Below are 25,785 nucleotides of genomic sequence, written 5' to 3' on the forward strand. Positions count from 1 at the left end.
CGCCAAATTGTCAGTGGAATGTCCTGAACTCCTCAAGGGATCCGCACACTTGCTCGACAGACCATGCAAAGAGAAAAACACAAACAAACAAAAATCATAGCGCAACACTGTAGGGTGAGCAGTACTGCACTAATACACACAAACAATTAAGAGTCCTAGCGACAATTAAAAAACTATTTATTAAAAGGAACTATGCCAAGCCAGGCATTGGCAAATACAGAGAACCGCAGGTCATCTGAGACACAAAAATTGGAGCCCTACTTACAGACAGCAAGGCTTAGACTCGCATTGTCCTAAATACAGATGGTCTCCCTGCCGGGTGAGGTCTCTGCTCCGTTGCGGCTTGAGCTCCAGACCGTCCCTGCGATGGTAGCCGGAACAGCTCCGTTCGTGGAGGCTGGTGTGCGGGGTCCACAGCTCTGCACCGCGTGTAGACACACGCCTCACTTCCTCCTCCGGAGCAAACGGGAAATCTCTGCGCGCCCGCGCGCGATAGTACCCGTGGCCTTAAAGGGACAGCTGGCAGGCTGAAGGGAAAGCTGGGCTCCAATGTCAAATGACCATAAACGTCCAAAGCCAGTCCAACAGTGGCAATGCCACTAGCCCTACGCGTTTCGTAGATGTCACTCTACTTCCTCAGGGGCTGATCTGCTCCCGGGATCACAGGCCTAGGTTTAGAGCATGATAATGTCAATGTGTCTTTAAGAAACTATATGTGCATGGCTAATTAACTAATCAATTCCCCCTATATATATCGGGAGGGTACACCTAATTAACACCCCTGATGAAGTTATCTGTATGACGAAATGCGTAGGACGTGGTTTCATTGTGTGGCTTTCACTCACATGAGCAGAGACCTTGAGAAGTGTATGAGCTGATTTACCTACTTCTGAGGCTCCCAGAGACTAACTGCTGATATCTGGTGGAACAAGCTTTGGACGGTGCTGTTTCCGGAGGGACTGTTTTACCCGAACACTAAGAGGGACAAAGTTCCGCTTCTGCATCACGTGGAGGAGCAGCGCCGGAGGACACCGAAATCACGAGGTGTATCAAGCGCGTCGTGAGGCTGGCGATTGAGATCTTTTCTCATACATGCACTTAACATTGCTATCCTTGTGAGTTGGGCATTTGTCTATGTTTATGTCCCCCAAATATATGGTTTTTACAGTACTACACTAGGTGTGCGCCTGTTTGTTTTTTCTCCACATATATATATATATATATACTAGCTGAGAAACCCGGCGTTGCCCGGGATGTGAAGTGTGAATAAGTATGTGTAAATGTTGTATGTGAAAGTTGTAAAGTTGTAATGTGATGCCAATGTACAATGTACAATGTAAATTGATAAAGTGTGACAGTATTGAGGGGTATTTATTTGTGTTTGGTGTGCGTTTGTGTAGGTGTTGAAATGTTGTGTGTGTTTTTGTTTTGTGTTAATGTTGGCTGTGTGTGTGGCAGAATAGTGTGTGTATGTAATTATTGTGTGTGATTGTTGATTGTGTGGGGTGTGTGTGTGGATGAGTGAGTGTGTGATGTGATAGTGAGTGTGTGGTGTGTGAGTGTGTGTGTCAGTGTTGGTTAGTTGAGTGTTTGTGTGCAATAAATTAGACAGATGTGTAAATAGTAATGTTTTGTGTAAAATATGTTATTGAAAGGAAGAGGTGATTTATTGTGCTAGGTGTGTTAGTAGCGGAGGCGTTGTGTTGTTGTATATGTTTGTGTGTGGTGGGATGTTGATGTGCAATGGGAGTGGGTGGTGAGACGTGTAAATGTGCATTGTATTCAGTGTAGTGTGTATGGTGAAGGGTAGGTAATTGGAACAGTGGGTTGGGTGTGTGTGTTTGTTTAGTGGTGGTTGTGTTGTGTGTGGTAGTTAAGGTTATGTTGAAGTGTTGTTTTGTGTGTTGTATCAGCAGAGGAGGTTGGTGTGTGTGTGTGAGTACGTGTGTTGCGTGGTTGAGGGCGTGTGGCGTTGCTGAGTGCGTGTGTGTGTGCATGTGTTTGTGTATTTGTGTGTGTGTTGTGTGTGATGGTGTGTGGTGTGTGTGAGAGCATGTGTGTATGTGGCGTGTGTGATGGCATGTGTGTGTGTATGACGCATGTTGTGTGTGTGACGTGTGTGAGTGCGTGTTGTTGGTCATAGACATGTTGTAAATTGCATGTTTTTGAGTGTAGTGTGTGTATTATGAGGGTGAAGGTGAGGTGTGATTTGTTGTTATGTGTGGCATAGAATGACAGGATGTTTGCGTGTGTGTGTGTGTGTGTGTGAGGGGGTTTTGTGTGGGTGAGTGTTGTGTGTGAGTGGTGGTGTGAGAAGTGTTTTAGAATAAATTATACAGACAGTGAAATTGTTAGGAAAACATATTTTATTGTAAGGAACAGCTGAGTTTCAGTGGTAGGTGTTGTCATACAGTGTGTGAGGTAGCGGGAGTGACATTGGTGGCATGCTGTTTGACTGTAGTCCGCGGCGTCGCGGTCCGGTTGCGGAGGGAGATGTGTGAGGTGCAGGAGATGTCAGGCGTGCTGGTTGTTCCGCGGGAGGTAGAGTGTGTGAGGTAGCGGGATAGTGGGAGTGACATCGGTGGCATGGTGTGTGGTGTGTGTGAGAGCATGTGTGTGTGTGTTGCTGGTGTGTGATGGCGTGTGTGTGTATGAGGCATGTTGTGTGTGTGACGTGTGTGAGTGCGTGTTGTTGGTCATACACATGTTAAAAATGGCATGTTTTTGAGTGTAGTGTGTGGCATAGAATGACAGGATGTTTGCGTGTGTGTGTGTGTGTGTATGAGGGGGTTTTGTGTGGGTGAGTGTTGTGTACATTATACAGACAGTAAAATAGTTAGGAAAACATATTTTATTTCAACGAACATCTGATTTCCAGTGGTAGGTGTTGTCATACACTGTGTGAGGTAGCGGGATAGGGGGAGGAACATTGGTGGCATGGTGTGTGAGTGTAGGCCGCGGCCTCGCGGTCCGGTTGCGGTAGGGAGCTGTGTGAGGTGCAGGAGATGAGGCGTGCTGTGCGGTCCGCGGGAGCTACACTGTGTGAGGTAGCGGGATAGGGGGAGGGACATCGTTGCCATGGTGTGTGAGTGTAGGCCGCGGCCTCGCGGTCCGGTTGCGGTAGGGAGCTGTGTGAGGTGCAGGAGATGTGGCGTGCTGTGCGGTCTGCGGGAGCTACACTGTGTGAGGTAGCGGGATAGGGGGAGGGACATCGTTGCCATGGTGTGTGAGTGTAGGCCGCGGCCTCGCGGTCCGGTTGCGGTAGGGAGATGTGTGAGGTGCAGGAGATGTGAGGCGTGCTGTGCGGTCCGCGGGAGCTACACTGTGTGAGGTAGCGGGATAGGGGGAGGGACATTGGTGGCATGGTGTAGCGGGGTAGGGGGCCTCGCGGTCCGGTTGCGGTAGGGAGATGTGTGAGGTGCAGGAGATGTGAGGCTTGCTGTGCGGTTCGCGGGAGCTACACTGTGTGAGCTAGCGGGATAGGGGGAGGGACATTGGTGGCATGGTGTAGCGGGGTAGGGGGCCTCGCGGTCTGGTTGCGGTAGGGAGCTGTGTGAGGTGCAGGAGATGAGGCGTGCTGTGCGGTTCGCGGGAGCTACACTGTGTGAGGTAGCGGGATAGGGGGAGGGACATTGGTGGCATGGTGTAGCGGGGTAGGGGGCCTCGCGGTCCGGTTGCGGTAGGGAGATGTGTGAGGTGCAGGAGATGTGAGGCGTGCTGTGCGGTTCGCGGGAGCTACACTGTGTGAGGTAGCGGGATAGGGGGAGGGACATTGGTGGCATGGTGTAGCGGGGTAGGGGGCCTCGCGGTCCGGTTGCGGAGGGAGATGTGTAAGGTGCAGGAGTTGTGAGGCGTGCTGTGCGGTCCGCGGGAGCTACACTGTGTGAGGTAGCGGGATAGGGGGAGGGACATCGTTGCCATGGTGTGTGAGTGTAGGCCGCGGCCTCGCGGTCCGGTTGCGCTAGGGAGATGTGTGAGGTGCAGGAGATGTGAGGCGTGCTGTGCGGTTCGCGGGAGCTACACTGTGTGAGGTAGCGGGATAGGGGGAGGGACATTGGTGGCATGGTGTAGCGGGGTAGGGGGCCTCGCGGTCCGGTTGCGGAGGGAGATGTGTGAGGTGCAGGAGATGTGAGGCGTGCTGTGCGGTCCGCGGGAGCTACACTGTGTGAGGTAGCGGGATAGGGGGAGGGACATTGGTGGCATGGTGTAGCGGGGTAGGGGGCCTCGCGGTCCGGTTGCGGTAGGGAGATGTGTGAGGTGCAGGAGATGTGAGGCGTGCTGTGCGGTTCGCGGGAGCTACACTGTGTGAGGTAGCGGGATAGGGGGAGGGACATTGGTGGCATGGTGTAGCGGGGTAGGGGGCCTCGCGGTCCGGTTGCGGAGGGAGATGTGTAAGGTGCAGGAGTTGTGAGGCGTGCTGTGCGGTCCGCGGGAGCTACACTGTGTGAGGTAGCGAGATAGGGGGAGGGACATTGGTGGCATGGGGTAGGGGGCCTCGCGGTCCGGTTGCGGTAGGGAGATGTGTGAGGTGCAGGAGATGTGAGGCGTGCTGTGCGGTCCGCGGGAGCTACACTGTGTGAGGTAGCGGGATAGGGGGAGGGACATTGGTGGCATGGTGTAGCGGGGTAGGGGGCCTCGCGGTCCGGTTGCGGTAGGGAGATGTGTGAGGTGCAGGAGATGTGAGGCTTGCTGTGCGGTTCGCGGGAGCTACACTGTGTGAGCTAGCGGGATAGGGGGAGGGACATTGGTGGCATGGTGTAGCGGGGTAGGGGGCCTCGCGGTCTGGTTGCGGTAGGGAGCTGTGTGAGGTGCAGGAGATGAGGCGTGCTGTGCGGTTCGCGGGAGCTACACTGTGTGAGGTAGCGGGATAGGGGGAGGGACATTGGTGGCATGGTGTAGCGGGGTAGGGGGCCTCGCGGTCCGGTTGCGGAGGGAGATGTGTGAGGTGCAGGAGATGTGAGGCGTGCTGTGCGGTCCGCGGGAGCTACACTGTGTGAGGTAGCGGGATAGGGGGAGGGACATTGGTGGCATGGTGTAGCGGGGTAGGGGGCCTCGCGGTCCGGTTGCGGTAGGGAGATGTGTGAGGTGCAGGAGATGTGAGGCGTGCTGTGCGGTTCGCGGGAGCTACACTGTGTGAGGTAGCGGGATAGGGGGAGGGACATTGGTGGCATGGTGTAGCGGGGTAGGGGGCCTCGCGGTCCGGTTGCGGAGGGAGATGTGTAAGGTGCAGGAGTTGTGAGGCGTGCTGTGCGGTCCGCGGGAGCTACACTGTGTGAGGTAGCGGGATAGGGGGAGGGACATTGGTGGCATGGGGTAGGGGGCCTCGCGGTCCGGTTGCGGTAGGGAGATGTGTGAGGTGCAGGAGATGTGAGGCGTGCTGTGCGGTCCGCGGGAGCTACACTGTGTGAGGTAGCGGGATAGGGGGAGGGACATTGGTGGCATGGTGTAGCGGGGTAGGGGGCCTCGCCGTCCGGTTGCGGAGGGAGATGTGTGAGGTGCAGGAGATGTGAGGCGTGCTGTGCGGTCCGCGGGAGCTACACTGTGTGAGGTAGCGGGATAGGGGGAGGGACATTGGTGGCATGGTGTAGCGGGGTAGGGGGCCTCGCGGTCCGGTTGCGGTAGGGAGATGTGTGAGGTGCAGGAGATGTGAGGCGTGCTGTGCGGTTCGCGGGAGCTACACTGTGTGAGGTAGCGGGATAGGGGGAGGGACATTGGTGGCATGGTGTAGCGGGGTAGGGGGCCTCGCGGTCCGGTTGCGGAGGGAGATGTGTGAGGTGCAGGAGATGTGAGGCGTGCTGTGCGGTCCGCGGGAGCTACACTGTGTGAGGTAGCGGGATAGGGGAAGGGACATTGGTGGCATGGTGTAGCGGGGTAGGGGGCCTCGCGGTCCGGTTGCGGTAGGGAGCTGTGTGAGGTGCAGGAGATGTGGCGTGCTGTGCGGTTCGCGGGAGCTACACTGTGTGAGGTAGCGGGATAGGGGGAGGGACATCGTTGCCATGGTGTGTGAGTGGAGGCCGCGGCCTCGCGGTCCGGTTGCGGGAGGGAGATGTGTGGCGTGGAGGGGAGGGGGGGTTTGAAGAGGCAGTCTGCAGTGTTTGGTGTTGTGTGAATGTGTGTTTGTGCGTTGTGTGTAGATTCTGTACCTCAGTGGTTCCCAAACTTTTTCGGTTCAAGGCTCCCCAAGGCAATCAGAATTTTTTCAAGGCTCCCCAAGGCGATCAGGATTTTTACGCGGCGCCCAAAGTAAAAACAAAGGTGTATATACATACCTAACAGTTGCAGTGCGCAGTTGGTGTCTCTCTCACACACTCTCACTCTCTCTGACCTCACTCTCTCTCTCTGACCTCACTCTCTCTGACCTCACTCTCTCTCTGACCTCACTCTCTCTCTCTCTGACCTCACTCTCTCTCACTCTCTCTCACTCTCTCTCTCAGACCTCTCTCTCTCTCTCTGACCTCACACTCTCTCTGACCTCCCTCTCTCTCTCTCTGACCTCACTCTCTCTCTGACCTCACTCTCTCTCTCTGACCTCACTCTCTCTCTCTGACCTCACTCTCTCTCTCTGACCTCACTCTCTCTCTCTGACCTCACTCTCTCTCTCTGACCTCACTCTCTCTCTCTGACCTCACTCTCTCTCTCTGACCTCACTCTCTCTCTGACCTCACTCTCTCTCTCTGACCTCACTCTCTCTCTGACCTCACTCTCTCTCTCTGACCTCACTCTCTCTCTCTGACCTCACTCTCTCTCTCTCTCTGACATCACTCTCTCTCTGACCTCACTCTCTCAGTCTCCCGGTGCTGCTCCTCCAGCGTGCGCGCCGGGCCTCCCTCTCTCAGCGTCGCTGAGCCGGGCTGAACAGATGCACAAAGCCCCTGCATCTGTAATCAGCGCTGCTATAGTTCCTCTGGCCTGGGACATAGTAAGCGCTTAGGTGCTGCTGCTCGCTCTTGCTTGCTGCCGCTCGCTCTACCAGGAGCTTTTCGCTGTCCTGGCAGAGGAGACAGCAAGCGCGCTTGGTAGGCGGGTATCACTGTGTGTGTTTGTCACTTGGTAGCTGTCTGTGTGTGTGTGTGTGTGTGTGTGTGTGTGTGTGTGTGTGTGTGTGTGTGTGTGTGTGTGTGTGTGTGTGTGTGTACATTATATAATATTTAAAAATGAAAAAAAAAAAAGACATGTGAGAATAAATTATTTATTAACATTGTACAACTTTGATAAATATATTCACACGCACACACCACACACACATCCATATACACCACACATACATATATACACATACACACACACACACACACACACATATATATATCACACATACATATATATATATATATATATATATATATACACACACCACACATACACACACATATATACATATATACACACACACACACACACCACACATATATACACACACACACCCTGCAGCCCGTTTTTCACACACACACACACACACACACACACACACACACACACACACACACACACCCTGCAGCCCGTTTTTCACACACACACACACACACACACACACACACACACACACACACACACACACACACACACACACACACACACACACACACACACACACACACACACCTTGGTGCTGTCTGGTGGCTCTGCAGTTGCAATGCCGGGCAGGCTGCAGCCCCATTGGATGGGAGCGGTCACGTGACCGCTCCTCTGCTTCCCCTCAGAGGTTTTTTTTTTTTTTTTTTCAAATGAGCTAGCAGCCCTTGTTTCCCGCTGCTGGCGGCCCTGATCGCGGCGCCCCTCTAGCCAAGCCGCGGCGCCCTCACAGTTTGGGAAACACTGCTGTACCTGATTCGGCAGTCTGTGGTAGCAGACGTGAAGGTTTTGATAGCTGTGAAGCGTGGCCCCAGAGCAGGTTGAGGATTAGAGGATTAGGTGTTGCAAAAGCAAAGCGTGAGGGGTGGGACAGTGTGGAAGTATTAGGGCATTGGTGTTGGACGCAGGCCAATGAGAGGTGTGCGGGGGCGGGCATTGGACGCAGGCCAATGAGAGTCAGTGAGGGGTGGGACGCAGGCCAATGAGAGGTGTGCGGGGGCGGGCATTGGACGCAGGCCAATGAGAGTCAGTGAGGGGTGGGACGCAGGCCAATGAGAGGTGTGCGGGGGCGGGCATTGGACGCAGGCCAATGAGTCAGTGAGGGGTGGGACAGTGTGGCATTGGTGTTGGACGTAGGCCAATGAGAGGTGTGCGGGGGCGGGCATGGCCTGAGCAGGAGTGACAGGCCCAAGGTCCAATGCGATTGACCCTTGGGACGCAGACATACAGTGATTTCACAAATATATAGTAGATATATCATACATTATTAGCAAAGGTAAGGAGACAACCGTACTCAGAAGGTATAAGCAGCAATAAACTGTATTAAAGAAACTTGCACATATATCCAACGTTTCGGTCTGCTGAACGGGACCTTCCTCAGGGGAGTGCAACAGGTAAGTGACATCTAAAGACTTATATACCCACCACCCAAATGCTAAAAACACACCCTCTAATTAAAAACAGCCAATCCATGCGAAGATGCAGCTAATTAGTATATGCAGCACAGATGTGAGGCAGACATAGTAATGCATTGCCATTGGAGTATGTGTGATCATGTGATCAAGCTCAGGAGGTGCGTCCATGGTATCCTTGACTGCAGGATTTCTCCTGCACATTGTGCCGACAAACTATGTTTAAGTAAACTAAGTGAAAAAGAGAAGTGGAGCACTGCCTAGAAAAATAAAGGGCAGGAGGCTGGTAACAAATGAATTAAAAATGCTTTATTCTAGGGCATGAGTAGACCGGGCTACAAAAAACAGGTTCTCTAACGCGTTTCGCGCCGTCGTAGCGCTTTATCAAATATACTGCACGCCATTTTCTTAGAAGATATATTACCTCCTGGACGTTTGATTATACTGCTATCATTATCCTGATATTGGAAGCACCTATCGGGGATTTACTTCACATCCTTACTTTAAGTAAACTAAAAAGCATTACAGCAAGGCAAAAAATAACCATAAAGATATATGCACGCATGCGCCCCCAGATGGCATCATAACAAGTATAAGTGGACAATGCAAACAGCGCGATCACTCCTGCACAACTTGGCGTCATGGTAGCTATGGGGATATGCGCACACATGCGGCCCCTGGCAGCAACACACTATCAATGTAAAGACAGACCTAGCACAACACGAATACTCCTATGAGCAGGAGGACAGTGTGCACAATGTAGCGTATAACACACAGCAGGTATCAACCTCATGTGTACAACATGAATAATCACAAAGCTTAACTGCTAGCTAAAGTGCGCTCCCAGGTAGCATTATAATCAGAATACTTATACCATGAAAACACAGCGTGAAAACTCGTGCACAACATTGCAACCATGCGTCATGGTAACCATGGGGATGTGCGCACGCATGCGCCCCCTGGCTGCAACAAACTATTGACATAAAAACGGTGCCATACTGTAGTCCAGTCAGAGATGGAAATAAGAGTGTAGGGAAGCAAGGAGCACAGCTGAAGTAGAAGTCTGCAGGGAGAGTCCTGTAGAAAAAATGAATAAGGGGCACAACTCCGTGCTAAAACTGAGGGTGATTTATTGGATAATTGCACAGGGACAGAAACACAGCCCACACACCGACATGTTTCGTCCCACGGGACTTTATCAAGGTGTAGGGATGTAGAGATGGAAATAAACATGACAATGGCTGAATTGTGAATGACCAGTTCCCCATGGTAAGAGGTATATGTTATTAGTGATAACCTATAGGAAACAACCAAGGTTCATATCTTCATTTAATCCTTTTGGGGATAATGTATCCAATTTATGTATCCATCTAGCTTCTAACTGCAGTAATAGTTTGTGCCTATTTCCACAACGCGGTGGCACATGTGCCCGTGCGATGGGCATACAACGGAAGGTGGCCATGCCATGTTTTTTGTGTCTAAAATGACTTGCCACTGGTAATAGTTTCAATTCATCTACAGTAGCGGAATTGGAGAGGGCTTTTCTTATCGTTGATCGATGCACAGCAATCCTTTCCTTGAGCATCCTTGAGGTCTTTCCAACATAGATCAAGCCGCAAGGGTACTTGATATAAACGACAAAACGTGATTGGCAATTTAAAAAGTCCACTATTTTAATTGAGTTGCCATTGTGGGATGTGAGAAGGTCCTGCCCAATATGAGAAACTGGCAGTTCACGCACCCTTTACATTTATGGACTCCTGGCGCCTTTGTGAGCCAAGTTGGAGCAGTGGCATACTTATCCACAGAGTCTGCTTTGATAAGTGCGTCCCCTATGCTACAACCTCTCCTATAACAACGACTGTATCTTTAATACAGTCTATTGCTGCTTATACCTTCTGAGTGCTGTCTCCTTACCTTTGATGCTAATGTATGCTTTATTATTTTTTATGACATAAGCACCAGGTCATTGTATCACTACAGGAGTTCCAGATTTTGATTTGTATATAAAATATATAAAAATGTATACAGATATCACTAAGCCAACTTTTGTCAGTGGTCACACAACCGTGGTGGTCATAATACTGGAGGATTAATGCTTTGGGGGTCCCATTTGGAAGATCACAGTAGTGTGATCGTGGTAGACACTGTCTCCAGTGCCCACGACTTTGCTTCAGACAACGTGATTCTGGCTGCATCTCTCTGTCACCACCCTCCCTTATCAACTTTTGAAGAAAGTGGAGTGTGGAAGGAATCATAGAGGTGGATACATGCCGCTGACCGCAGTCCCTGGGCCACGACTAAGCAAGGGTTGGTGGGTGTTGGTTAAGTGGTGGGGGCTGGAGGGTCATGGGACGTAATAGCAGATAGTAATCATTATAAAAAAAAGTGGATTTATATAAAATAGATGAATTAGACTGCTCTCCTTGATAATTTGGTCCTATGTAGATTGAGTGGGCAGGTGCAAAAGAAGTAAATAATGTAGTACACAGAGAGAACCCAGAGAAAGGGCTCAAAGAACCCCACTGATTGCACTCATTGCTAGAACAAAGTCTGAATAACCCTCCTGTGGTCCAACAAACAGATCAAATAGGGTTTCAAAGAGTGACCAAAACAAAAAAGTTTTATTACATCAATTATTACACACTAAATGGTTAAAATTATTAAAATAATTCCCCACGGAGGAGGTTTGGAGAGAAGGGAGTAAATAGCCTCCGGATAGCTATAATAAGACTGATGGCAAAATACTCCTTTTCTCCTGCGGTCCCTAGGTCATATAATAGCCACTACCCCGCTGCAGTGAGAGCACTCGTGTGCTCTAAATGCAGATTGTTATATTTATTCTCTAAGACTTGTATTAGCCTAGTATTAGCTCTGAAAGATAATATATGCATAGACAGACTTGAATGTCAGTACTGTCAGGAGAAAATGACAAAGTGTATCTTCCAGGATTGCAAAATAGACAATGTTAGGTTTATATTGATACATTCATGTAACCAAACCATGGTATATTGAGGAACAACTTGCTGTAGTATGTAATCACTTTAAGCACAGCTGGTCCACAGGAAATAGCCACACTGTAACAGCTAGACCATATGTCAAAAACACATTGCAGTCTGTATAGAGATAGGCAATGTTAAATCCTTGCACTGCAATGTGATATTATTTGCACATAGAGGGGTTACAGCGAACCCAAATAAAATAGTATCTGATACAATCCGCAATGGTAGAGATCCGCATAGACCGCAGCTCCTTCGTGACGTCACCTCCGCGACGTCCTACTCTGCCGACATATGTTTTCGCGTGATTAACGCGCTTCATCAGGGGGAGGAATCTACTCGTCAGAACCCCGTAGTGAGTATTTAGCTCCTTAGGTAAGGGGGTCTGTATTCGTGTTGGCCAATCAGGAGCATAGTCTCAGTCAGTACCCTATCAGATCGGGTCAAATCAGGTGACTATTGTCACAGACGTTATTGTAGTTAACATCATTTATTCTTTCCTATGTTTCCACTGACATGTTGCTGGTATGAATTGTAACTTGAAAGTAAGCCTCTGACATTCGCCAAATATCTGAACAGTGCTTATTGGAGTTGCCCATATACAAATAACCATAGATACACACTTGTTTGTATACATATATAGATACTATCATGTACATGTGTAGAATTTAGGAATGTGTAGTCCATTTACGTGATCCGCCCCTATGGTCAATACGGATCTTGGCTGGATTTAAGACTGTATACCCGGATCCCCAAAGGATGCCCTATATGTCTGCTGTATATCCAAATCCCAAATGTAAGATATGGGTGGATGGACACGGTAGATGCCAAATATACAGTGTGTGGTCCTTTCACATAATCTGCTCGTATAGGTCAATATGGATCTTAATTACCAACTATATATATATGAATCTCAAAATATCCTCAATATATAGACATGATCCCTAAGTACGAATAGATTTGGGGTGACAAAGGTAACCATATCCATAGTCCACAAATGTATATACATCTAACCATATAAATAAGCACTTCTCAGGTAATCGGCGAGATTGGATATAAATAAACCCCCCTATTGTGGAGAGGGGATAGTATATGTGACACTATGCTTAATGTGACAGCTAGTGATGCAGCTGATAGATATTACAGATACAAGGAATACATAAATCCCTCATTCAATCAAAAAGGGACAGTTCAAGAGTCTCCAAAGAAATTACATCAACTTTAAAAATGTTATGGAAAGAAGCATTAGAATTAAATACATATTTCCTTAATGAGGGGGATTTACCAGAACTAATTGTGTTGTGTGTGTGTGTGTGTCCCACTGCAAGGCGCCAGATGGAGCAATAAAGACTGATACGTACACATACATATACACATACACACGATTTCTACATATACAGTATGGTGATTTTGTTGTGAAACTGTCTTGAAAATGCTAGAGTAATTGGAAAAGGAAAAGCAGGAATCACTGTGCAAAGCATAAAGGTTTATTATACAGTATGTGGATATTATTGCAAAATATTTTCTTATGTTTTTGAAAGATTATGTTGACACAGCAAGAACAGATAGAAGTTACAGCATCTCGGCACAGCACCATCTTGACGCTCCCAAGAAGGGTCTCTCAAAACAGTGCTCTGAGTGCCAGAGTATGATCTTGGTATTCAGTTCAATTAGCAGTTAGGTGCTCTGTGCTAATATTGTTGAGTGAGAATCCTCACCACACCCCATAACAGGAGGGACACTGGCACTGTGACAGAGCGCTGCAAGGTTATGGACGAATGTCCATCTAGCATCTTGATAAATTGTTTCTTAACTAGAGCTAACTGCACTGTCAGTAAGGTGTGTGTCTCCATAGATATTTAACCCCAAACGTATGTGGGAGTGACCATTTAACCCAGGGGTGCGCAAACTTTCCCCGCTGAGCCCCCCTGCCTACTTCTCTCCCTGCTCACCCCCCCCCCCCTCCCTTACCTTTTCTCCGGCTCTCGGTGTCAAATGGTGCCGTGCCGCCGAATACAAGGTAAGTGAAGTTGCAGAGGCCTCACACGATCCTCCGGCATTCATTTAAATACCGTGGGGAAGTGCGCGGGGCCTCTGCAACTACAAAGACTGCTCAGTAAATAATCCCTGTCATGATGTACCATCACTTCTCTCTCTGTCGGCAATCCCGACTCCTACTGACACCAGCTGTCACCAACTACCCCCCTCTGTTTATACTGGAGAATCTTTACGATTTTATCTTTTATTTAAAAAAATTTAAGTAAATAAGGCACCTGGCCCCGATGGCATACATCCAACAGTTCTCAAGGAGTTAAGCTCAGTAATAGCAAAACCATTACATTTAATATTCAAGGACTCCATTTCCACAGGCTCAGTACCACAAGATTGGTGTAAAGCAGATGTGGTGCCTATATTTATAAAGGGAGCTAGATCACATCCGGGGAATTACAGACTTGTAAGCCTGACTTCAAAAGTGGGGAAACTACTTGAAGGTTTAATACAGGATAATATTCAGGAATACCTAATGGAAAACAAAATTATTAGTAATAATCATCATGGATTTATGAAGGATAGATCATGCCAAACCAACCTTGGATGGAAGGGAAGTAAACATTATTATGCCCCTTTACAAAGCATTAGTAAGACCACACCTTGAATATGGAGTAAAGTTTGGGCACTAATCCTAAGAAAATACATTATGGAACTAGAGAAAGTGCAGAGAAGAGCCACCAAATTAATAAAGGGGATGGACAATCTAACTTATGAAGAGAGGCTAGCTAAATTAGATATATTTACATTAGAAAAGAGGCGTTTAAGAGGGGATATGATAACTATATACAAATATATTCGGGGACAATACAAGGAGCTTTCAAAAAAACTATTCATCCCACGGGCAGTACAAAGGACTCTGGGCCATCCCTTAAGGTTGGAGGAAAGGAGATTTCACCAGCAACAAAGGAAAGGGTTCTTTACAGTAAGAGCAGTTAAAATGTGGAATTCATTACCCATGGAGACTGTGATGGCGGATACAATAGATTTGTTCAAAAAAAGATTGGACATCTTTTTAGAAAGCAAAGGTATACAGGGATATACCAAATAAGTAACATGGGAAGGATGTTGATCCAGGGATTAATCTGATTGCCAATTCTTGGAGTCAGGAAGGAACCTATTTTTCCCCTTATGAGATATCATTGGATGATATGACTCTGGGGTTTTTTGTTTGCCTTCCTCTGGATAAATAAGTAGGTATAGATATAGGATAAAGTATCTGTTGTGTAAATTTAGCATAGGATGAACTTGATGGACGTACGTCTTTTTTTTTTTTTCAACCTCATCTACTATGTAACTATATCTTCTGTCTACTTTCTTCCACATAAACCTTCCCTCCTTAAGGCTGCGGTCCCAGTCACTGCTACAGCGCTCACCTCGGCGTGCGCTGTGCTTGTAAGCACCGCCCCGCAATGGGGCTGGGCCCAGTACTCACCTTCACGCTGAAGGTGCAGCCGCGCCGTACTGCAAGGTTTTCTAAACTCAATGAAATTGAGTTTAAACCTTGCGACGGAGGCGTGGCCACGCCCCAACCGGCGGTTCAGCCAATGAGGGCGAACCACCCGCGTGACGTGATGGCCACGCCCCCGCAAATCCCCGACCACGCCCCCTCCCATCGCAAGCTCCCTCTCTCCTGGAGATCGCAGATCGCGCCGCCCCTCCGCCGGGCGCGCTTGTCACAGTCATTACTGGGACCGCAGCCTAAGGGATCTCCCTCATTTTCCTGCTACATTCTCTTGGATAGAAGGTTTCCCGGCTTACAGCGCATCCCAGAGGGACACTGTCTAACCTTACAACCTCTGTCACTGTGTATAGTGCCTGTCACACTGTTAGGTGGGTCAGAATTTCCCTGCCCCTTGCTCATCCTGAGTTTTTTTCTTCTGAGCCTCTTCAGCGCACTGGTCAAGATACGCCATGACGCTGACAGCCAACATCCTCTTACGAAACCTGAGAGAAGAAATAGTGAGAGATTAAATGACTACATTAATGTCAGGATCCCACTCCCGAGGTAGCTACGCTAATATCCGGATTCCAACCAGCGGGGACTACACCAATATCAGGAACCCACCACCCCAGATGTGGCTGCGCCAATATCAAAATTCCACCCCAGATGTGGCTGCGCCAATATCAAAATTCCACCCCAGATGTGGCTGCACTAAATCAGGATCCCACCTTAGAAGTATCTGTGTGGATTTTTGTGAAATATAATTACTTTGGAATTTTGGGATTCACTGTGGAAATCAAGCATATTGTTCTAATTGTAACCAGTGCTAATACAAACTAAAAAATATATATATATTTACTCAGAAAATATTTTTTCCATTTTTGTAGGTGTTTTTCGGGTCTTTGTGGTCTCAGGATGTTGTTGGATAATGGTCTGAGGATGTTGTAGGATTCCTCGACTCTTTGCAGCTGAAGTCATGATGTTTGAACAACCTGAGATAAGGGATAAGGGATACATATTTGTAACTCACAGGCCAAAGAAAACCTGGTCACATCTGTATCAAACCTCCCAAAATAAAGGGTTTCCCTGTCAATTAAAGCAGAGAGACTAATTTTAGTTATGGTTTACTTAATCTTATATTTGTCAGCACAGTTTTGCTTTGCTCGTAAATTCTATAGGGAGCATTTCTATGGAGCACTAGGAGTTATAGGGAGCGGTTATATGGAACAATAGGAGGAGTTGATGGTGATAATATCAGAAGGTATAATGTATTTTAATCAATCTGGTGCTTCAGGGGTTAATGTAGTTACAGTTTGATTTTAAAAATACAAAGAAATGTTTTATGGCCTGTTAACCCCATGGCCAGGCCTAGTTTTAGGAGTGATAGAATCTAGAGATAAGAACCTATGAGATGGGAGTAAATTATGGTTTCAGCCACCCCCCGCACACACCAACGTCGTAAAGAGGCACACCAACATAAAGAGGACACTATTTAAAGGGATCTCTGGAAGCATTTCTGGAAGGATTCTACGGAGTGCCAGGGGGCGTGACTATCCCATACCGTCCAAAAGATATGAAATACGGAATCATGGACTCGACCGAGATGCTGAAGTATAACATTTCGATATCTGCAATCGTGGCTAGGAGACAAATGCAATGAGGCCAGACACGTGAGGTCTAGCTGGTAATGGAGGGACAGATATCCATTTGTCGCTCAAATTTAGGGACAAGATGGTCATACTTAGTCTAATTACAGTACATCCGTCGTGACCACCTGAATCTATGAATGTGACTCGTATCTAGGTACTAGAGAAGGGAAGTTTTATAAATTGAAGCAAAACGTAAGCATCATTTGGTAGAAGTTTTTTTTTTTTTCTCTTTCGTAAACCCGTCACCCTAGCAGCTTATTTGCGACAGGAGCAGGCTTATGTTGTTTCAATAGGGAAAAATTAGTCCATAAACCTTAGCAAGGTATTATGAAAATCAGATTTCAACAGAGGTGTGTTTTGAAACAAACACGTGATTTCTCATATTTGCTACTCCAGTGACCTCTCTGGGAAAAAATACTGACATATGGTACCGTAATGTATAGGCATGTCTGTTTTATTCTGTTATTTTAAGAAACAGTCTGGCATTTACCATAATTGTATGTTCTATATATATATATATATATTTATATATCATTGAATAAATCATGCTTTGTGGCTCTGAATGAACTGTTACAAGCTCTGGAAAGAGTATTTACATTTTCAGACATATTTTGCTAAAACAGATTTTTGTGTTTAAGTGCATAGTTTATCTATAATAAAAACAGGGACCTGAGACCCTGTAAAGAAAAAAAGGCAGCGCACCACCTCCCATCGTGTAAAACAGTAAGTTATATTACAAAATATTTCAGTGGTAATAATATGCACGTACAGCACGGATAAATTAGTTGGACAGGGTTTAAGGTACATGTTATCGCTCTGGTGGTCAAATAAAATCGTCTGGTGAGTGTCGGCTATTCCCACGGTTCTCCTGATCCGGTCACTCCAGGTAATCTTTCTGCAGGCTGCACAGGACTTGCTTGATGTTCCGCAAGTGCAATGTCCTTATAGCGCGGCACAGTCCGTGCCTATTCAGCGGTTTACCTGAACGGATCTCTCATACCCCAGTGAACTACTGGCTCCCTTTACACCGAGCTTAAGACTGCACAGCGCCACTCGCGGCACTCCTGACATCACAGAGTCACTCCGTATGAACGGTAGACCCGCGCTGTCTCAGTTTGTGTGCCGTAGGCTAACCGGATCAGTCACAGTAGCATATGGGGGAGGATACCTGCCAACAAGCTGCTGGAACCTGGAGTGACCGGAGCAGGAGAACCGTGGGCCCACCTGACACTCACCAGACGATTTTATTTGACCACCAGAGCGGTAACATGTACCTTAAACCCTGTCCAACTAATGTATCCGTGCTGTACGTGCATATTATTACCACTGAAATATTTTGTAATATAATTGACTATTTTACACTATGGGAGGTGGTGCGCTGTCTTTTTTTCTTTACATGTGATCTATGGTGTGGCGGCACCAACATTGCCGAGCAGCAGACCTTCCATTCATCTAACTTAAGGTGAAAAGTATGTTACCTTTGGTGCACCTGTATCACTTTAATCACAATATTCACTGTTTATATTCATTCAAACACTTGACAATTTGTGCGCAGATTTTTATTTTGTTTTATTGACCTGAGACCCTGGCAGATATAATCATTTACATAATTATTGGGTGATGGCAGTGGATAGATGTGGAATAAACTCAGTGATACATGTATGTGATTGGAGTTCTGTTGCTGTAGTTCTAATCGGTGCTGAACTGGACAGGGCGCCAAAAATAACTAGTGAAGATAAATTGCTAGGACACCTCCCCGTTTAATAAATTATCCGTCCCTGCCCCCTTTATCTCCACCAATAAAGAGAGTGACACAAATCCAACATTGTTGCTGGGCAGACAAGAACATATCTGATTGTGGTTTTCTGTTCATACGCATAGTATGAGTTTTATATACTGCTGAATATGGTATATGGCTGAACATAATACTTACCAGCAGTTTGCATTTTCAGGGATAGTCCTGTGTTTTAAGGGTCTGTCCCAGCAAAAAGCAGTAACTTGCACTGCATGACATGTACTGTATACTTGTGTGAGTGAGTTAGTTAGTGGGAGCATGTATGAGTTGATGTGATCATGTATGACTTTGTGCACTGGAGTATGTACTGCATGCATGTCTAAGTACGTGAGCATGTATGAGTGTGAATGTATAAGACTTTCAGTCTGCGACCCCCTGCCTGCCCCCACCCCTTTCCTTGTCTCCGGCGTCAAATGACGCCGTGGGGTCATGTAACGTCCCATTGCCATGGTAACGCGTCGCCCAAAGCCGTCGGAGATAAGGTAAGAGAACTTACAGAGGCAATGCGTGGTGCCCCAGCATTTAATTTAAATGCTTTGGGGAAGAGCGTGGGGTCTCTAAGCGCCGGCCCCACAAAATCTCGCACTCCCGGTTTGCGCACCCCTGGTCTAAGTGACATTAAGTGCACGTGAGCTTGTGTATGATTGTACATATGAGGGTGTGTGACTGAGTGTATGTAAGTATGTGTGTGTGACTAAGTATGTGAGCATGTATGAGTGCATGTGCAAATGTGTAACTGAATGCAAGTATGTATGAGTGTGTGATTGAGTGCAAGTGAGCAGGTATGTGTAACTGAGTGCAAGTGAGCATGTATGTGTGACTGAGTGCAAGTGAGCATGTATGTGTGACTGAGTGCAAGTGAGCATGTATGAGTGTGTGAGTGAGTGCATGTATGTGTCTATGAATGTCTTTACGACCTTTCAATCCCTTTCTCAAAATTGTAAGGAAAAGAAAATGTATATATAACAGGGTATGTCCCATCATATCTTTCTTTCCCCACATAGTATATCTGCTATGTAAGTCCTGTTAAATTCCAGGCAGTAGCAGGTTAATTTATGGGCCAGTGACCCCCCCCTTCTGCTTCCCTTTGAAAGCAAAGGAGTGAAGGTGGTGACTCATGGCCTGTGTACAGCCTCTTGGAGGAGGGTACAGCCCATGAGCCCGCCCCTTCTAGTGTTTTCCAAGGAGAAGCATTAAAGTTAGTGAGTCTGCCTCTACTCCTGGTGGAGAGAGGAAGGGTTGTTAGTCTGTATACCCGGGCCTGGTGTCAGTTACCGGGCAGGAGGGTAAGGAATGCTGTGATAGGGACTGACACCCCCCCCCCCAACCCAGCTGGAGGCACTAACACCAAGAGAGAAGAACACAGAGAGCCTGTCCTGTCCTGTCTCATCTCACCAAGCAGACGACTCAGTACTCCTGAAGCCTACTGGTATAGCACCACACATATGGTAGCATGAAACGTTGCTGTCCTTGGTAAATATGGGGTTAACCGACCAGCTGAAAACAACTGAAGCCTTAAAAGTAGCTGTGCGACCGAGTGCATGTGAGCATGAATGTGTGTGTGACCGAGTGCATGTGAGCATGAATGAGTGTGCGACCGAGTGCATGCGAGCATGAATGAGTGTGTGACCGACTGCATGCGAGCATGAATGAGTGTGCGACCGAGTGCATGTGAGCATGAATGAGTGTGCGACCGAGTGCATGTGAGCATGGATGAGTGTGCATGTGAGCATGGATCAGTGTGCGACTGAGTGCATGTGAGCATGGATGAGTGTGCGACCGAGTGCATGTGAGCATGGATGAGTGTGCGACCGAGTGCATGTGAGCATGAATGAGTGTGTGACCGAGTGCTTGTGAGCATGAATGAGTGTACTTGTGAGCATGAATGAGTGTGCGACCGAGTGCTTGTGAGCATGAATGAGTGTGCGACTGAGTGCTTGTGAGCATGAATGAGTGTGTGACCGAGTGCTTGTGAGAATGAATGAGTGTGCGACCGAGTGCATGTGAGCATGGATGAGTGTGCGACCGAGTGCATGTGAGCATGGATGAGTGTGCGACCGAGTGCATGTGAGCATGGATGAGTGTGCGACCGAGTGCATGTGAGCATGGATGAGTGTGCGACCGAGTGCATGTGAGCATGGATGAGTGTGCGACCGGGTGCTTGTGAGCATGAATGAGTGTGTGACCGGGTGCTTGTGAGCATGAATGAGTGTACTTGTGAGCATGAATGAGTGTGCGACCGAGTGCTTGTGAGCATGAATGAGTGTGTGACCGAGTGCTTGTGAGGATGAATGAGTGTGCGTGTGAGTGAGTGAATGTCTTTACGACCTTTCAATCACTCTCTCAAAATTGTAAGGAAAATAAAATGTATATTATTGTTGATCCCAGAAGGAGAACTTTCTGGAGGCAGTGGATATTCATAGTCGAGTGTAAATAGCAGTTTGGCTATTCCCACTCGAGTGGAAATAGCCAAGCGGCTATTTACACTCAACTGTGAATAAAATGAAAAAAAAAAAAACATCCGATCCAAGAATCGAACCCTGGTTCACTCAACTCATGGGCAGCAGCACTAACTATTCAGCTATATTACCTGCTGATACATTTTCGTGAATAAAGGCATTTAAGATAGACACAACACTCCGCTATTGACATTCCAGTCTAAATAGCAGCTATTTACACTCGACTGTGAATATCCACTGCCCTTTCTGGAACACGCTGAAACTTTGCTGTCCCTGGTAAATATGGGGTTAACCGAACAGCTGAAAACAACTGAAGCCTTAAATGTGTGCGTGCGAGTGAGTGCGTATTGCCGGCTTCAAGCCAGTGACGGGTTAAATTATCCGTCTGGCACTTACATGGTCCTACTCCGATCCCCCCCCTGCTCAAGAATCTCCTCCCCCCCCCCCGCGCATTTACATGGTCCTCCTCCGATTCCCCCCCTGCTCAGAATCCCCCCCGCGCACTTACACGGTCCTCCTCTGATCCCCCCCCGCTCTGATTCCCCCCCATGCGCACGTCCACGGACCCTGCTCCGCGCACTTACACGGTCGTCCTCCACACACAGGCTGTGTCCTCGCTAGCGCTGAGCGTGCGGCGCTTGGCGAGGTGACTTGCATATATATATATGCAAGCTCACGTGATGTGTAGGCGCGGGCACACACGCTCATCGGCGCTTAAACAAATTTTAGACGGGGGGACGCTGCAGGGGAAGCTAGAAAGTTTTAAAAAAAATTGTTTACTTAAGCGCCGGTGAGCGTGTGTGCCCGCCGCATACGCGCGCATCGCGTGAGCGGGGACTTGTGTGTGTGTGTGTGTGTGTGTATATATATATATATATATATATATATATATAATATATATATATATATATGCAAGTCACCTCGCCAAGCGCCACCCGCTCAGCGCTAGCAGGGACGCAGCCTAATCCCAGCATCATTGGTCTCATTGACTTCAATACAAGTTGTATGATTAACTTTTGCAGACCCCCACCCCAAATGATCTTTGCACCATAAAGTGACTGTGTGATCTCATGCATCTCAAGTTGTCACTTCTTGCATCTGATTGTCATTCTTGATTGTGTGTGGGTGATATTGAGTGGGTGATTGTGTGGGTGGGTGATTGTGTGGGTGGGTGATTGTGTGGGTGTGAGTGTGTGTGTGGGGGTGATTTAGTGTGTGGGTGATTTAGTGTGTGTGGGTGATTGTGGGTGAGTGTGTGGGTGATTGTAGGTGAGTGTATGTGTGGGTGTGGGTGTGAGTGTGTGTGTGGGGGTGATTTAGTGTGTGTGTGTGTGTGTGTGTGTGTGTGTGTGTGTGTGTGTGTGTGTGTGTGTGTGTGTGTGTGTGTGTGTGTGTGTGTGTGTGTGTGTGTGTGTGTGTGTGTGTGTGTGTGTGTGTGTGTGTGTGTGTGTGTGTGTGTGTGTGTGTGTGTGTGTGTGTGATTTAGTGTGGTTGAGAGTGTGTGTGTGTGTGATTTTGTGTTTGGGGGTGATTTTGTGTGTGTGTGTGATTGGGTGTGTGGGTGGATGATTGTGTGGGTGGGTGAGTGTGATTGTGGGTGAGTGTGATTGTGGGTGAGTGTGATTGTGGGTGAGTGTGATTGTGGGTGAGTGTGATTGTGGGTGAGTGTGTGTGGGTGATTTTGTGGGTGATTTAGTGTGTGTGGGTGATTTAGTGTGAGTGTGTGTGTCTGGGTGATTGTGTGTGTCTGGGTGTGATTTTGTGTGTGGGTGATTTAGTGTGTGGGTGGGTGAGTGTGTGTGTGTGTGGGAGTGATTTAGTGTGTGTGGGTGATTTAGTGTGTGTGTGGGTGGTTGATTTAGTGTGTGATTTTGTGTGTGTGTGGGTGATTTTGTGTGTGGGTGGGTGAGTGTGTGTGGGTGGGTGACTGAGAGTCTGAGAGTGGGTCTGAGAGTGGGTCTGAGAGCAGGTCTGAGAGTGAGAGAGGGTCTGAGAGTCTGAGAGTGGGTCTGAGAGTCTGAGAGTGGGTCTGAGAGTCTGAGAGTGGGTCTGAGGGTCTGAGAGTCTGAGAGCGGGTCTGAGAGTCTGAGAGTCTGAGAGTCTGAGAGTGGGTCTGAGAGCGAGTCTGGGAGTCTGAGAGCGGGTCTGAGAGTCTGAGAGCGGGTCTGAGAGTCTGAGAGCGGGTCTGAGAGTCTGAGAGCGGGTCTGAGAGTCTGAGAGCGGGTCTGAGAGTCTGAGAGCGGGTCTGAGAGTCTGAGAGCGGGTCTGAGAGTCTGAGAGTGGGTCTGAGAGTCTGAGAGCGGGTCTGAGAGTGAGAGTGGGTCTGAGAGTCTGAGAGCGGGTCTGAGAGTCTGAGAGCGGGTCTGAGAGTGAGAGTGGGTCTGAGAGTCTGAGAGCGGGTCTGAGAGTCTGTGAGTGGGTCTGAGAGTGAGAGTGGGTCTGAGAGTCTGAGAGCGAGTGAGAGTGGGTCTGAGAGTCTGAGAGTGGGTCTGAGAGTCTGAGAGTGGGTCTGAGAGTGAGTCGGAGAGTCTGAGAGTTGGTCTGAGAGTCTGAGAGTTGGTCCGAGAGTCTGAGAGTCTGTGAGTGGGTCTGAGAGTCTGAGAGCGAGTGAGAGTGGGTCTGAGAGTCTGAGAGTGAGTCTGAGAGCGAGTGAGAGTGGGTCTGAGAGTCTGAGAGTGGGTCTGAGAGTCTGAGAGTGAGTCGGAGAGTCTGAGAGTGAGTCGGAGAGTCTGAGAGTGAGTCGGAGAGTCTGAGAGTGGGTCTGAGAGTCTGTGAGTGGGTCTGAGAGTTTGAGAGCGGGTCTGAGAGTTTGAGAGTGGGTCTGAGTCTGAGAGCGGGTCTGAGAGCGGGTCTGAGAGCGGGTCTGAGAGTGGGTCTGAGAGCGGGTCTGAGAGTTTGAGAGCGGGTCTGAGTCTGAGAGCGGGTCTGAGAGAGAGCGAGTCTGAGAGTGAGAGCGAGTCTGAGAGTGGGTCAGAGAGTCTGATTTCCCTCCCCCCTGCCCGGTGTACGTGTGTGTACGTGTGTGTGTGTGCAGACACCAACCCGCAGTCAGTCATAGTCACCCACCACCCAAGAGTCAGTCAGTCACCCAAAGAGAAGCAGTTCCAGCCATCACATTAGGGATGAGTTAATTAAATGTTTGACCAAATATAGCAGGCTAATTTTTAGGTTGATAATTTTGTATGGCCCTCAAATGAATTTATAAATATCAAAATGGCCCTTGGCAGAAAAAAGGTTCCCCAGCCCCCCCGGTTCCATCATAGCTGGAGGCGCTAACACCAAGAGAGAAGAACACAGAGAGCCTGTCCTGTCCTGTCTCATCCCACCAAGCAGACGACTCAGTACTCCTGAAGCCTACTGGTATAGCACCACACACCTGGTAACATGAAACGTTGCTGTCCCTGGTAAATATGGGGTTAACCGACCAGCTGAAAACAACTGAAGCCTTAAAAGTAGCTGTGCGACCGAGTGCATGTGAGCATGAATGTGTGTGTGACCGAGTGCATGTGAGCATGGATGTGTGTATGACCGAGTGCTTGTGAGCATGAATGAGTGTGAGACCGAGTGCATGTGAGCATGTATGTGTGTGTGACCGAGTGCTTGTGAGCATGAATGAGTGTGCGACCGAGTGCATGTGAGCATGGATGAGTGTGTGAGCATGGATGAGTGTGCAACTGAGTGCTTGTGAGCATGGATGAGTGTGCGACAGTGCTTGTGAGCATGAATGAGTGTGCGACAGAGTGCTTGTGAGCATGAGTGCGACCGAGTGCTTGTGAGCAGGAATGAGTGTGCTTGTGAGCATGAACGAGAGTGTGCGACCGAGTGCTTGTGAGCATGAATGTGTGCGACTGAGTGCGTGTGAGTGAGTGAATGTCTTTACGACCTTTCAATCCCTTTCTCAAAATTGTAAGGAAAAGAAAATGTATATTATTGTTGATCCCAGAAGGAGAACTTTCTGGAACACGCTGAAACTTTGCTGTCCCTGGTAAATATGGGGTTAACTGAACAGCTGAAAACAACCGAAGCCTTAAATGTGTGCGGGCGAGTGAGTGCGTGTTGCCAGCTTGTCTGGCAGTGACGGGTTAAAGGAGCTGCCCTTCCTGTTTTTCTGTTTTTTCGGTTAACGCCCACAGGCCAATGTTTGAACAATAACAAAGCTGTTGGGTAAACAGATACTCAGGACTGCTTTCATTTCTCAATAAGGACTAAGATATTTAGTAATCGGGTGGGAAAATTAGATGGTAAAGAAAGACTTTCAGAAATGATTCAGTGAGGATCAGTATTAGACGATACCTGTTTTATTTGGACTAACAATTGATATTTTAGTAACTGCCCTGTAGTATCTGTACTAAGTGGGACAGCATAGTGTGTAAGAAGTTTGGCGCACAAAAAAGGTTAGTCTCCTAACGCTTCGAGAAATGAGTGCATAGTCGGACGTGACCTGTTCCGTGGTCTGTTGATGTAAAAATCAGTAGCTGGTGCTGCTTCTACAGCGAGTAATAATGCAACTTACCAGGCAGAGACAAGGAGAGGCACAGGAACAGCAGCTCACAGCTCACTCTCTATAGCAGACGGGATGTTTGTGCGGTGTGTGTGTGTGGTGATAATACAGAGCACCTCCTCCCCTGCTTGGCTGAATCCCAGCTGGTGCTGAGCGCTCCAAGCATGGAGAGCGCTCCAAGCATGAGCGCCGGGTGTCCTGCATTTACGAGCGGGCGGGGGGGCATTGCGGCTAGTTGAGCGCGCTGGAAAGTTAGATTTTTTTTTTGGTTTGCCCGAGCGCGGGTGAGGTGGTGTGTCCGAGCGCGCACAGCGTGAGCTTGGACTTGCATATATCTATATATGTAAATAACCGCCGCAAGCGCCGCTGGCTCAGCGCACTTAGCACTAGCGGGGACGCAGGCTAA

General features: G+C 48.2%; 1 long non-coding RNA gene across 1 annotated transcript; it reads right to left on the reverse strand.

Annotated features, from left to right (window-relative positions):
* Window positions 1–12,947: 12,947 nt before the first annotated feature.
* LOC142486782 (uncharacterized) lies at window positions 12,948–25,541 on the reverse strand. The gene is made up of 3 exons (XR_012799061.1): window positions 25,392–25,541; window positions 15,835–15,967; window positions 12,948–15,478 (listed from the first exon to the last, which is right to left on the reverse strand). It is a non-coding gene; the product is annotated as an uncharacterized LOC142486782 (long non-coding RNA).
* Between the last annotated feature and the right edge of the window lie 244 nt (window positions 25,542–25,785).

This window comes from Ascaphus truei, unplaced genomic scaffold, assembly GCF_040206685.1.
Source record: "Ascaphus truei isolate aAscTru1 unplaced genomic scaffold, aAscTru1.hap1 HAP1_SCAFFOLD_987, whole genome shotgun sequence".
Classification (NCBI taxonomy): Eukaryota; Metazoa; Chordata; class Amphibia; order Anura; family Ascaphidae; genus Ascaphus; species Ascaphus truei.